Source organism: Pongo pygmaeus, chromosome X (assembly GCF_028885625.2).
Source record: "Pongo pygmaeus isolate AG05252 chromosome X, NHGRI_mPonPyg2-v2.0_pri, whole genome shotgun sequence".
In the NCBI taxonomy this organism is placed as follows: Eukaryota; Metazoa; Chordata; class Mammalia; order Primates; family Hominidae; genus Pongo; species Pongo pygmaeus.
In genome coordinates this window covers 138999947-139013954 of record NC_072396.2, presented here as the reverse complement: position 1 = coordinate 139013954, position 14008 = coordinate 138999947, and the positions used below count along the sequence as shown (strand labels likewise).

Sequence of the window (14008 nt, the reverse complement as noted above, 5' to 3'; positions counted from 1 at the left end):
TGGAGATGCACAGAAAGACACCCGTCCCTCCTTCACCAGTAATGAAGGCTTAGTCAAGCATTAAATTAAGCACACACACACACACATACACACGTTTATGAGAAATACATTACCAGATCATGTCATTTGCAACAACATGGAGGGAACTAGAGGTCATTATGTTAAGTGAAATAAGTCAGGAACAGAAGGCAAACATTACATGTTCTCATTTATTTGTGAGAGCTAAAAATCAAAACAATTGAGCTCGTGGAGCTAGAGAGTAGAAGGATGGTTACCAGAGGCTGGGAAGGGTAGTGGGGTGGGTGGTGGGAGGGAACTGGGGATGGGGATGATAAATAGGTACAAAAAAATAGTTAAAATAATGAATAAGACCTAATATTTGATAGCACAACAGGATGACTATAGCCAATAATAATTTAATTGTACATTTTTAAATAACAAAAAGAGTGTAACTGGATTGTTTGTAACACAAAGGATACATGCTTGAGGGGATGGATACGCCATCTTCCATGATGTGATTATTACACGTCATGCCTGTATCAAAACATCTCATGTACCACATAAATATATACACCTACTACCTACCCACAATCTTTTTTTAATTTTATGAAAAAGAAATACATTATCAAGGGACGAGTGTTTATTAAAAAAAAAAAAAAGCTGACTTTCACAAAAATGTTCTTTAATTCTAATTAGTGTTAATCCCTATGATGGAGCTCTACAATATCCTGTTTAAATTGTAATTATATTTGAGAATAAAACAATAGGTTTAGAAATTGTAATTATACTTGTTTATTCCCCCACAAAAGAGAGAAAGAGAGAGAGTGACTTGCAGTCTTGTGATTTTTCTATAACTTTTTCAGGAGAAAACAAATGAGGTCAGATATCCGCTTATAAACTCACGTTGGTTATACAATTACAAGCCTTCTGTATTTGTTATCTATTGCTGAATAACGGATTACCCCAAAAACAACAAACCTTCATTGTGTCACAGGTTTTACGGGTCAGGAAACTGTGTACGACTTAGCTGAGTGCCTCTGGCTCAGTGCCTCTCGTAAGTTGCAGTCACGCTGGTGGCTGCCACTGTGGACAGCTCAAGTCTTAACTGGAGTTTGGAGAATCCACTCCCATGCTCACTCAAGTGGCTGATAGCAGGAGACCTCAGTTCCTCTCCTGTAGCTTTCTCCATAGGCTGTCCAAGTGTCCTCATAACATGGCAGCTGATGAAGAGAGAGAAGGGGAAGGGGATGACAAAAGGCCCAAGTTAGAAGCCACAGAAGTGACATCCCATGGCTTCTGCCATATTCTACTTGTTAGAAGAGTCTCTAGGTCCAGCGCACATGCTAGGAGGGATTACAGAAGAGTGGGAACACCAGAAGGCAGGGATCAGTGGGGACCAGCGTAGAGGCTGCCTACCACCCCTTCAATCTTATCACACTGGCAAACTCCACAAATGCAACGTTCTTCAGTTTATGTGTGTAAATACAACTGATGTCAAAACACAGACTGGGTGGAAAAGGACATGCTATGCCACTGCTGTTTCCTTGTGTCCATCAGTTATATTTTCCCTCTTCAAGGAAAACAAGTTACAGGACTTGACTGATTGGTGAAAATCATTCCATAGGAAGCTTTTATTTATTTTTATAGTAAGAGATTGATGAAGACAGTTAAAGCCAAAGGAAAAAAGCATAAGATGTAAATAAAATAATAGCAATGATGATACTGGGTAGAGGCGCTAACGTTGGTTCTAATTATGTTCCCCACATTAGCAGTAATATGAACTCTTTCAACAATCCTCTAATGTAATGTAATTCTGATCAGGCCAACGATACTCTAAAGTTTTTCAGAGTGGGGTGAGGAGGTGGGGGATCCAGGTAATGTGTGTTTGTGTGTGTGTGCACGCATGTATATATGTACGCATATATATTATGTATATTTATATTTATTATTATCCAGCATCCAGGGACAAGAGGCAGGGGACTTTGCTTATTGACTTGCATATGAGTAAGTCATATAGTACACTAAACTCCCCACCACTTGCTACTTCCGTTTTTCTTTGTTCTTATCCAATTCACAACCATCTGGCGTGGCCAGTGGTGAGGTTCCTGTGGCTTACCTGAAGGGCAATGCATGAAATCAAAGTAGCTCCCAGCATTATGAAACACCAGTAGCGGAGAGGGGCTCACTTGGCCTGGGCAGGTGGTGGGATTGCAGGAGGGTGCATAAACAGGTTTCTGAAAGGGAAGTGACAGGTTTGCCCTTTGCCATGTAGCTTTGTCAGCATTTATTGCTAGATGTTCTCTGACAGGTAAGGGGGAATTGGTCTGAGTCCGAGAAGTAAATGCTAATACCAGTTTTCAAATATAAGGGAACATGAAAGAATCCTTGCCACCTGGGAACATGAAAAAAATTTCCTGCCAGGGAATGTACCATTCAAAGGCACTTTTATTTTACAGTTACTAGGAAGAATATTTAAATTGCTCAGGTTATTTTCAATGTTGTTTTGGCTTTGTCATACACACCCTATTATGTAAACACCATACAGATGTAAATTATTCACCTTTTAAAGTTACTTTAAAATTTTTGACTCTTCGCCAAATATATTTCTTTCTATCAAGAGCTTTTTAAAGCTCTGTCTGCAACTTAAATAAGCACACATCTTTAAAATAAAAGCTCGTTTTCCAAGTAATGCCTACAGAATATTTATTCTATTTTTGAAGCTGTATTTACATAACAAAGCACTAAAGGAAGCCCAGTGTAGGGAGAGAATTGAGTCCTAAAGCAACAGTAAGACTGGTTTCTATGGAGTTAGAGAAATTCTAGCTCTCTTCACTGCCAAGGGTGGGTCAGGACAGGAACAAATTGACCCAAAAGTAAGCCTCAATGTCATTCCTACAGCAACTCCCTGTGATAATTTACAATCTGCAATCAAAATAAAATAATCTCTTCAAAAATCTCGTTCTTTTATGGTTCATTCTACAAATTGATTCTCATTTTCATTTCATATTTCATCGATTTAACTTTCTTTCGCTTCACCCAGGTAAAGAAATCACACGCCTCGCATGATAGATGCACCTAAACTCTAAATATGTTTTGGTATTTGAGTTACAGCAAGTACAGGGAATATCTAAGTTGCCCAAGTTACTTTCAATGTTGTTTTAACTTCGTGAAAATATTTAATGACAATTTTTAAAAACTGCGCATGAAAAAGAACATTCTCCAGTTTGAAGCTCTGCCACTACCAAAAAACAAAAACAAAAACGAAAACCACAGTTTCAATCCAGAAGGTGCGTACTATATTTTCACTCCTCTGTTCCATCAAATCAGCACACAATAGTAAGTTTCTGTCTTTCAGTTAATTTTTAACCTGATATTTACTGGTATTTCATAGCATGCTTTGTATGAGTAATTTAACAAAAAACTGATTTAACTTTAAAGGTCAATTAAAATCAAGTCCTAGTTGGGATTTCTGGTGTGTGCGAGTGCAGGTGTGTGAGAGAGGGAGGGAGAGAGGGAAGGGGGAGAGAGGGAGGGAATACCTGGGGTGGGGGAAGAATCCAGTACATCTCCTGATACATAATAGGCATATGATAAATAGTATTTTTCCACTCTTTATCTTCTCAAATAAGAAAGTTCACTCCAGTGTGGCAAGGAGAATGGGATATTCTAATTATTCAAATAGTCCTAGGTTTACCATAGTTTGTAGTTCATAGGGTTATACCATATAAGCCAGGTGAATCTGTTAAAAAAAACACGGCTTTCATTACATCACACCCCTGCCCCTTTAAAAGCATCACACCAAAAAAAAAAAAAAAAAAAGGCTCTATACTATCCTGACTAAAGTCACAACTCCTCTGCTTACTTCCAGACCCCCCATAATGGTTTTTTTTTTTGTTTTTTTTTTGTTTTTTTTTGAGACAGAGTCTCAGTCTGTCGCCCAGGCTAAAGCACAGTGGCGCAATCTCGGCTCACTGCAACCTCTGCTGCCCGGGTTCAAACAGTTCTCTGTCTCAGACTCCTACAGACGCCTGCCACCACACCCAGCTAATTTTTGTATTTTTAGTACAGACGGGGTTTCATCATCTTGGTCAGGATGGTCTTGAACTCCTGACCTCGTGATCCACCTGCCTTGGCCTCCAAAAGTGCTGGGATTACAGGCGTGAGCCACCATGCCCAGCCTCTTTTTTTTTTTTTTTTTTTTTGAGACAGAGTCTCAGTCACCCAGGCTGGAGTGCAGTGGCACGATCTCCACTCACTGCAACCTCTGCCCCTTGGGTTTAAGCTACTCTCCATTCTCCTGCCTCAGCCTCCCAAGTAGCTGGGATTACAGGCACATGCCACCATGCCCGGCTAGTTTTTGTATTTTTTAGTAGAGACGGGTTTTCACCATGTTGGCCAGGCTGGTCTTGAACTCTTGGCCTCAAGCAATCCACCCGCCTCGGCCTCCCAAAGTGCTGGGATTACAGGCGTGAGCCACCGCGCCTGCCTCCCCACCCCCTAATAATCTGACATCACCCTACTTGTCCAGCCCAGTCTCTAATTCCCCAGTAGAAACGCTCTGTCCAACTAGGTCCATCTCCTTTCAGTTCTCCGCCTCCTGGCCTCTGAAAATGCTGTTTTGCCCATTCCATCCAAATTCCACCTTCCCTTCAAGGATCAGCTTGAAGCTTAAAAGTATAAAATGATGGTGATAGATTTTCAGGAGAGAGTTTATAGTACTGAGCAGCTAATTTAAAAGCAAATTAATTCTATATTATTCCAGAGGATGTGTTCCAAGTGTCAGTCCCAGATGGATGTTTGTGAAGCCAACATGTTAGATATGAGCTCAACAACCCTTGGTCAGCACCAAGAACACCAAATGGTGCCTAAGCCAACTCTTGAGGATGTTAGCCATCATCTTTACCACCAACACAGCACCTTGTTCTCACTTCTTCCGGTTCCTTTTTTCTCTTCTCAGGTATACGTTCACTTAACAAATATGTATTGGATTTCTTTCTAACTTGGCTGGGCACAGTGGCTCATGCCTGTAATCTCAGCACTTTGGGAGGCCAAGGCAGGTGAATCACTTGAGGTCAGGAGTTTGAGACCAGCCTGGTCAACATGGTGAAACCCCGTTTCTACTAAAAATACAAAAATTAGCTGAGCATGGTGGCGCATGCCTGTAATCACAGCTATTTGGGAGGCATGATAATTGCTTGAACCTGGGAGGCGGAGTTTGCAGTGAGCTGAGATGGCACCACTGTACTCCAGGCTGGGCGACAGAGTAAGATTCTATCTCAAAAAACAAACAAAAACAAAACAAAAAAACAAATATGCATTGGACATCAACAGATGCAAATTAGTGTGCAAAGCGCTGAGAAGATACCTATAGACAGACATGTCCCTACCCTCTAGGAGCTTACTGTCTGCTAGGAAGAGAATTTCAGAACAACTAAGTCCATTAAAGTGCCGTGACAGGACAGGACAGAGGCAGTTAACTCCAACTCTGAGGCCATCTGAGAAGGCTTCAAAGAAGAGGTGGCATTTGAGCTGGGCCTAAGAAGGATGTGGAAATGGGAGGAACAGGGGTATCCAGCATAAACACATAAAGAAGGTGTGGCTGGAGGGTAGGAGATGCTAGCAGAAGTGCAGATTGGAGCCAGATTGTAGAACGCCTTGAATGCCACATTAAGGAGTTAAGCTTTTTAGTCATCTGCCTTTTGTGCTGAGGATTAATATGACCAGAATTGTGTTTTCCCAGCAGAACTCCGTGAACCACTGGGAGAGGAGCAGAACTCAACTGAGAGATCAGTGGGGGGGCCTGAGAAGGTCACCTTGATGACATCATGGTGGCAAGTGGAGACTCTGAACTTGAGGACAGGTAGTAGGGACAGAGGAGAAGGACTTTTTTTTTTTTTTTCTCTTCTTTCATCTTCTTTCTCTCTTCTGCCCTGGCCCTTGCTCTCCACCCTACTCTCATTTTCACTCTTCCCTGCCTATGGCATAGGCATTCCTGGGGACTCTGGACTAAAGAAGCCCTGGGTTTAGGACAAATGCTAAAATTAAAAACAGGATCTGGATTTCTATTTCCTCTTCTATACGGAGGACTGGAGCTTACTCTGGTCATGAACTGCAAAATCCCACCCGATCGTAAGCCCAAGAATAATTTTAAGAAACAGGAAGCAAAAGAAATGACATTTATCCATCAGTCCTAGACACTCTATCGCTGTTTGTTTGTTTGTTTGACAGAGTCTTGTCCAAGCTGGAGTGCAGTGGTGCGATCTCGGTTCACTACAACCTCCACCTCCCAGGTTCAAGCGATTCTCCTGCCTCAGCCTCCCGAGTAGCTGGGATTACAGGCATCCACCACCATGTCCCGCGAATTGACACTCTATCTCTTAAGTTTTATTTTTAAAAATGCAAACGGAGGTTCAGGGGAAAGAATGGCAACCACGAGTGAGTTCAGTTCTGGATGATGCCGTGTTACCATCTCTCATGTAAACATTTCAGATATGCACATTCACTTTCTCTCTGCTATTTCAACAACGTATTTCATGCTTTGGAAAACACTCCAGCTGCATCTTAGTTTTAAACAAGGATAGCATCCCTTAGCACTCTTCAATTTGTTGTTCCCTCCTATTCTTTCTACCCAGCAAGATATTATTTGCCCCCAGGAGTGTTTTCTTTTCACATAACAAGATCCCAAAAGCGATGTCATTCAGACATCACAAAGCAGAGCTCTGTGCTTTTACAGGATATCCTTGGTGCTGGTTGGTGTTTTGTTTGTTTGTTTCAATTTTTTTGATATCAATGAAGTGCCTTCCAAAGGCACTTCAGTTTCCCTCAATAAGACTGCATTTGACAAGTTGACACTGATATATTGGGGTTTTTCTTTTCTCTTTTTCATAAGTAGCTGAAGTTCGAGGAAAGTGCTAGAAGTGTGAGGTGAAACTGATTACCATAATTTTATGGTGAAAGCAAGTGACTAAATCTAGCCTAGTACTATACTTGAACCCCCATTATGGCCACCACACCTACAAGAGATGGGTTTTTGGTCTCCATGCTCCTGTCATTACATTTTGCTCTGTCAGTTCACGCTCTGTGCAAAGGACAGCAAGTCCTGCCCACTTACAGGTTGCACTATAGGGCCAGCACGGTGTAAAGAGACACTGAGACTGTCCTACACCCCTTCATTCTCGCCCTCCTTAGCAAAAAGTTCCAATCATTGCCGTCATCTGAGACAGTCTTTGATTTAACGGGCAAAAATCCAGGAATAATTAAGACAATAATAGTACACACCCAGAAAAAAAAAAAAAAAAAAGCCTGGTTTAAAGAAGAAATTCAGGCAGCACTGAAGGCAGTGATTCTGAGTCTTTGAGGAGGGAAAAGAGATCTAGAAATCAAAAGCAACAGGTACCAATGACTTACTAAGTTTCTCTTTGGCAGAAAGGAAAAATTTACTAATTCATTCCACTTTTTCCTGATGGGATCATGGGGGTAGGAGAAGTTAAGATTAGAGTTTTTCTCCCAAAGTTCTGAGTTTTGCAAATAACTATTTTTATAACTAATTTCATAAAATCAAATAAAAATTACCAAAGGACACTGCCTTTTTTGTTTAATCTGAGAGTAGGACAAGCATTCCTACATTATATATTATAGTATACAGTTACTACTCACTGCTAGCCACTGCTTGAACCATGAAAAAAAGCCTTTACAAAAAAACACAATAGAAGCTTCATAACACAATTCCAGTTGTTTTCTTTCTGTTAAATTTGTAACTCTGTCCTGATTTTATCTCTCTAAAGACTTCTGGATATTTACAACATAAGGAAAGTCTTGTTTCCCTAACTCAAGGCCTTCATTAAAAACACAATCTTAAACAGCATTTCTAGTAAAAATAAAAATGGAAGGTTCTAGAAATCTTCTTTGTAATTTACAAAAAATAAGTTTTAATGCAACTTGATTCTCCAGTATCTATTTCCCAAGATTCATTCACAGTTGCTTTCCAGAAAACATTTTCCAAAATTTATGCCAAATACCATGTTATGCATAACTTCCTTGCTGAATATCTCTAGTCTAGAGCTAATTTATTTTTCTCAGCTGTGCCTTCAGAGCCTTCAAAGCTATTGCTCCCTCGGCTGACTATGATTATTCCTTATCAATATAATTTCCGAACGTTTCATGGAACAAAAAGAAAGGAAAATATGTGCTATTTTCCTGAAAACAGCTGCCTTGAAACAATATTTCAGAAGGGACCAAAAAAAAAAATAGATGGTGTGCAATTTTCATTTCAGGTTCCTAGTTGCCCCGTGAGAAGTTGCCTGACTACCAGTTGGCGGCCCCCCTAATACCCCAGATGGTGGGCTGTGCCTGTTTCCAATGCTAGGGTAAGTTTCTCACCACTTCTTAGGGCAATTTATATCCTGTAAGTTTTGTCAGGTTGGGAAGGGCCTACCAAATAAGAAGCCATTTGCAGAATCAGGGTTTGCTTCAAAGGTTCTAAGAAAATCCTTGAGACATGATAGTTGAAAAACATTTGAAGGTTGTTCACTTGAGTAAATGCTTAAGCTTGTCCTCCCTTACTTTCTCCGGCCTGTAGCAATATTACTCACCCTCAAAGAATTCATCAATATTCAACTGGCTCTCCAATTTGCTGAGGTAGCAAAAGGAGTTTAATAAAGAAAGCTGTTGCAATTTGTCTTTAGAGAACATGCCATAAACTCAACTTTTATCTTATGTCGCTGGAATCTTCTGCCCTTTTACTAATTTACGTGGGGAAATGAATGCTTACGTGTAGCAACCCAAGCAAATTTACCCACGAGGGCAAGCCTTAAAAACCCAGCGAAGCCTTTCATCCCAAGGGCACCAGAGCTTTATAAATGATCTATCTGAGGATTTAGAAGCGTGTTCAGTCACGTCTCACAGCCCGGCAAACTTTCAGCCCTGTCCACGAGGGGTTTTGAAAATCTTAACAGGGAAACTTGTAGCTTAGTAATAAGACTTTTTAGCGCCCACCAAAACTGGACGAGTATCAGCCGTTTTAAAAACCTTTCCTGAAAAGAAAATCTCGCTCTTTAAAACCTTTTTGGTTAACTTTTCAAAACAGCTTTGCAGACCCTGGAAGACACTATTTTCCCTCCTCGCGTCCCGGAAAAGAGCCGCAGACGCCAGCGAAAGGCTGCGCAACGCTTGCAACGCCTTGGGTCTGCGAGATCGCCCTTGCAAAAACATTTCAGATTTTCCATCAGCTCTACAGAAATATCACAGTAAAATGCATGCGAGAGTTAAGTAGCTCAAACTCGGGCGCCGAGCACGGCAGATTCCGCGGTTTTATTTTTGTAAACTGATTTCGTGTGTGTGTGCGCGCGCGTGTGTTGCTGCTTTCTTTCGGCACCTAATTTTTTTTTCCCCCAGCGCCCGCACCCGGTTCTGGGCTACCCCACGCGCTGTCTGCAGGCCGCGACAACTACGGCCTCCCTCGGGGAATGCGGGGGAAGGCCGCGGGCCGCCGTGGCGACGGCTGCAGGCGCGCGGCTCAGTTCCCGCGGCCCGCGGGTTTCTTTGCTCATCCGTGGCACAGCCGAGCCCACCGAGTCTGAGTCGGACTAGGGGTTGCTCAGAGCCGCCAGGAAGTCCCCACCCCGCACCGCCCCCGGGGCCAACGCGCTCGGCTGCTCCTCCGCATAGCTTTGCGCCCGGCAGCCCATCTGCCTCGAGGCTCCGATGGCCCCTCCTGGCCTGCCCAGGGCTATGGCAGCTGCAGGCCGGCTCTACCCATTGCTCTTCCCGTCCAGACCCCGCTGGCCTTGAGCCCTGCTTGCTCGCAGATTTGTCCCACCCGGGACAGGGAAAGGAAAAGAAGCCGCGTTCATTTTCTTAGCATTCAGGCACTATTTTATAAGGGAACTCTTCCAAAATTTTCATTATGGCATTTTGCAAATATTTAGGAAAGTTGAAAGAACGGTACAACGAGCGTCTGTTTACCCCCCACCCCCAACAGGATGCAACAACTGTTAACATATTGCAATACTTGCTTCCTTTCTGTTCTCTCATAATGTGTGCGTATGTTAGCTGCATCATTTGAAAACTGCAGACATCGTGACATTTCACTTCTGTACACTTCAGCATGCATCTTCAAGGATAAGGACCTCCTTACCTTCAATATCATTCTCACAAATACAAAATAGCATGGTCCCTAATAGCGTCTAACATCCAGGATAAGGACTCCTTTCCCTCCCGTTTCCCCACTTCAGTCTTAAATATCAGTTTCCCTTCTTGTACTGGGCACATGTGTAAACAATTGCTCCTCCCTGTGTGTTATGCCCACCAAAGGACTATGGGGCTCACCCTGTCCCGGGGCCTCTCTACCTGAGAGCTTGGTGGGGTGGCGAGGGCTGGGGCGTCTCGACAGATCTGCACTCAAACGCATGGGGAGAGCGCTGCACCCAAGCAGTCTGAGACCCCCTGTTTCCTTTCCCAAACCATCTCAGGTACTCCCTGTAAGCACCGAGCAAAAAGCCTCGCTCAGCCACCTTGCGCCGTCCCGGCAGCTCAAAGGACACCACCAGAGGACCCGTGAGCGTGGGGTGGTGTCCGTCCCAGGAGCCTCTGGGTGCGCGCTGCGCTACCTCGTGCCCTTGGCTTTGCCGTTTGCCATCCTCCGTTTTTTCTCCCCGAGCCCTCGCTATTCGTCTCGGTGTTGGTTACTCTGGGCGCCCAGTGCCCTTCTCGGCCCTCCCCCGCAGCGGGCCAAGGCTGCGGCGTCGAGCGCCTGCACAACCCCCTTCCCTACAGCTCCTCTCCTCCCCTCCCCCCTTCCGCCCCCGGGCCCCGGAGCCGAGCGGGGCCACCGGGGGGCGGGGAGCGCCAGCAGCGCGTGGCCACGCCCCCCGAGCCGGCTTTTTCTAGGGCGGCTCCGGGAGCCTCTCCGCCGGCTGCGCCGCTCGCCTCCAAGGGAGCGCTCCGTCTGGCCCCTCGCTCGGCTCCGCTCCGCCTCCGCCACGCCGCTCTCCGAGCTTCGGCAGCAGCCAGCGCCCCCTCCGCGCTGCGACCCCGGCTCTCGGTTCTCCGTCCCTGTAGCTCCGTGCCCAGCACCTCGCGCCCCGCAACCTCGCCGTCTCCCAAGTCCCGGGCCCCGCTTCTGTCGCTGTCCGTGTGTCGCTCCCTCGGTCTGTCTCTCCGCCTCCCCAGCCCTTCCTTCCTCTCTCTCTCCCTCGCTGGCTTGCACGTTCGCTCGCTCTCGGACGCGGCGAAACAGCTTCGCAGGCAAATCCCAGAAACCTTTGCAAAAAGCTTGCAATGAAATTTAAGAAGTTCTTCGATTTCGGCGCCATTTTCGAGTGGAGCCAGAGGTGACATGCGATTTTTAAAAAAGGGACTTGGTGGCTGGCGTCTTTCCCGACTGTAACGTGGGTTACGGCAGGCAGAAAAACATCTGGTGATAATTCTGAAAAAGTGCTGTGGCGTTTGGGGGTTGTAAAGCACGTTTTGCGGGCGGGATAGGGGCAAATCTGACCTTTAAAGTGTTTAACAAATGAGTGCGGCCGGGAAATTCTCAGGAAACGGACTGGGGGGGAAAAAAAACAACTAACATGGAGGGGCGGGGAGAGAAAACTGAGTAAGGGGCAGTGACCGACTGTCAGCCTCGCTAGGATCGGGAGCGACTGGTTTTGACAGAATGTAAATGAACTTTTCCTCTTATTTGCAAGCAGTTTAGTTATGTGTTGGAAAGAAATGTGTGATTTTCACATCGTCTCTCCCGAATTAAAACTTTAAAGGTTGTTTAGTTTTCCCCGTAGGGACTTGACATTGGGAAAGTTTAGCTAGAATGCGCCGAGAGAAGGTACATCGTGTGTTTGGGGTGTGGGGGACGAAGGCATATGCAAAATTAAAAGACAAAACGTTGTAGAGTATGAACAGAGGAAGAGGCGTATTCTTTGGCTCTTAAATCATTTAGCCAAACACATTGCAGTTCAGAAGGGGGTGGGGCTATGGCAACTCGAAAGTATCGATTCTTTGTCTATTGTATCAGGAATGACCCTCTCCTGAAGTGACAAGACGCCCCTTTGTAATCTCTTTTCGTAAGTAAATTTCAGTCTAAGGGGAAATATGTAAACTAGGGGATCGAGGTGGCTTTTTAGGGGTGTAACTCGTTGTACTATCACTGGGAGAGATGAAAGGGGTTAGGGCGAAAGGTATAAATGAATTTGATTCCAAGAGCAATCTGGAAGGGACCTTCGCCTTTGACACCGATGCTGTTTCGAATGAACTTTTGTTTTTCGAAGTAGTCAACTAAGGAAATGTTAAATTAGGCATGACTTTAACTTCTGACATGATGGCTCGTATATTTGTGTGGAACAAAATGTTGGGAGAAAGTTGTGGAGTTTTAAATTATAATTGTACATTTGCTAAACATGTTTTTTTTTTCTTTTTAAGGGCAGTCAACGACATTTTTCTCCATTAATCCCAAAGTCAATGTAAAAGTTGTTTGTAAATATCATTGCCAAAACAAGATGGAATGTAGAGATACTTGATTGTCGCAATTTAGGGAATGGGGTTATTGTTACTAATGACTTTTTTTTTTACTATGACAGTGTATTTGTTACCACTGGATCTGTCTGGATGTTGTAAATTCGATACTTAATCTTATTAAATACTCTGCACATTTTATTAATAAATAGGACATTTAACATTCATTGTACTGGTTTTGAAAAACCGACTTAATTTGTTAAGTGTAACAAGATACTTACAGTTGGATCATTTAAATGTCTATTACTTGTGCTGAAATGTATTTAACTTTCAAAACCATTACAGTTAGTGCTGATTTTGTTGTTTTAACTTTTAGGTTTGTGATTGAGGATTTCAGAGTGGGTTTTTTTTTAATGCTTAATTGAATATTGTATTCAAACAAAAAGAGGGCATGCATGTGACTTGTTGCTAATATGTGTCCATTTTAAAAAGGAAAAAGTGATATCTAATGAGTTAATCATTAAGGAGTATGCGCAGTGCCGGCCATTTCAGGACATGAAAGAGTTTCTGTGGAGCTGCTTGAAACAGGAAGGAGCGACTTGACATCAAGTATTTAAACTTTTTGATTTATGTTTTGACAGATGACATTGATAGGTATAAATTATAAATAAGTTTGAGTAACCAGTTTAATATGTAAAGTGGTATTTCACCTACAGAAAGTTCTCTGTCATTGTTTGAAGCTCTTAAAAATAACTCAGAGCTGGGGTGTTTAAGAATAAAAACACTAGCAGTGAGTTAGGACATCTAATGCTTTTAAAGATAGATGTATATGTCGCAACGATAGTATAAGAATCAGCTGAAGCTACCGGTGAGGTTTTGGTTATTTTCTTTCAGTCATCTGAGTCCATTTCCAATAAAGGTTGTTTTTTTGTTTCGTTTTTTGTTTTTTTTTTTTAATGGGGACAATGAATGAGACTTGTAATATGCAGCAGGAAGAAGTTTCGCCAAGACTTTGAAACTGGCAAGAATGATCCAGATGTCCAATTGCCTCTACTTAACCTTATTCGTCTACCTTCAGAAGTAATTAGATTCTCTTCCACACTAATTCCTATCTCCTATCGCTCTGCTTTTCACCACTACGTTGTTCCAAGATTCATCCTCAGGGGAAAAAAATTGAGAGCCACACCTTCGGCTCCACCTGCAGCTCCTGGAAATCAAATGGTGAAATGGTGAAGTTATAAAAAGTACCTTAACTTGGAGTGAGGTGGCCTAGTCATAAGTTTTGCCCTATTCCTTGCCATGGGGTGGGGCGGGGCTTCCTCCAGTCATCCAGTCTTTCTTCACCCGCAGGTACCCCAGATCGATTCCCCTTCATTGACTCCGAGGGGATACAGCAGCAATTCATGTTTTGAAGTGTTCTAAATGGTTCAAAACGTGAGGCGCTGCTATACCCCCTCGTGGGGAAGGTAGAAGGTGGGGTCTGCCGGACGCGTGTTCCTGCCACCAGGTGCCCGATCCCCGCAAGGCCGGCTCAGGAGCAGGTAGGTGGGCGAGGGCTGGC

General features: G+C 43.7%; 1 long non-coding RNA gene across 2 annotated transcripts; it reads right to left on the bottom strand.

Annotated features, from left to right (window-relative positions):
* Positions 1–188: 188 nt before the first annotated feature.
* LOC129025103 (uncharacterized) lies at positions 189–10903 on the bottom strand. Of its 2 annotated transcripts, none has more exons than XR_008497173.2 (3): positions 10327–10903; positions 2117–2234; positions 189–1220 (listed from the first exon to the last, which is right to left on the bottom strand). It is a non-coding gene; the product is annotated as an uncharacterized LOC129025103 (long non-coding RNA). The 2 variants fall into 2 exon arrangements; XR_010125346.1 differs by having other exon boundaries at positions 192–1220; positions 10348–10903.
* Positions 10904–14008: the final 3105 nt, after the last annotated feature.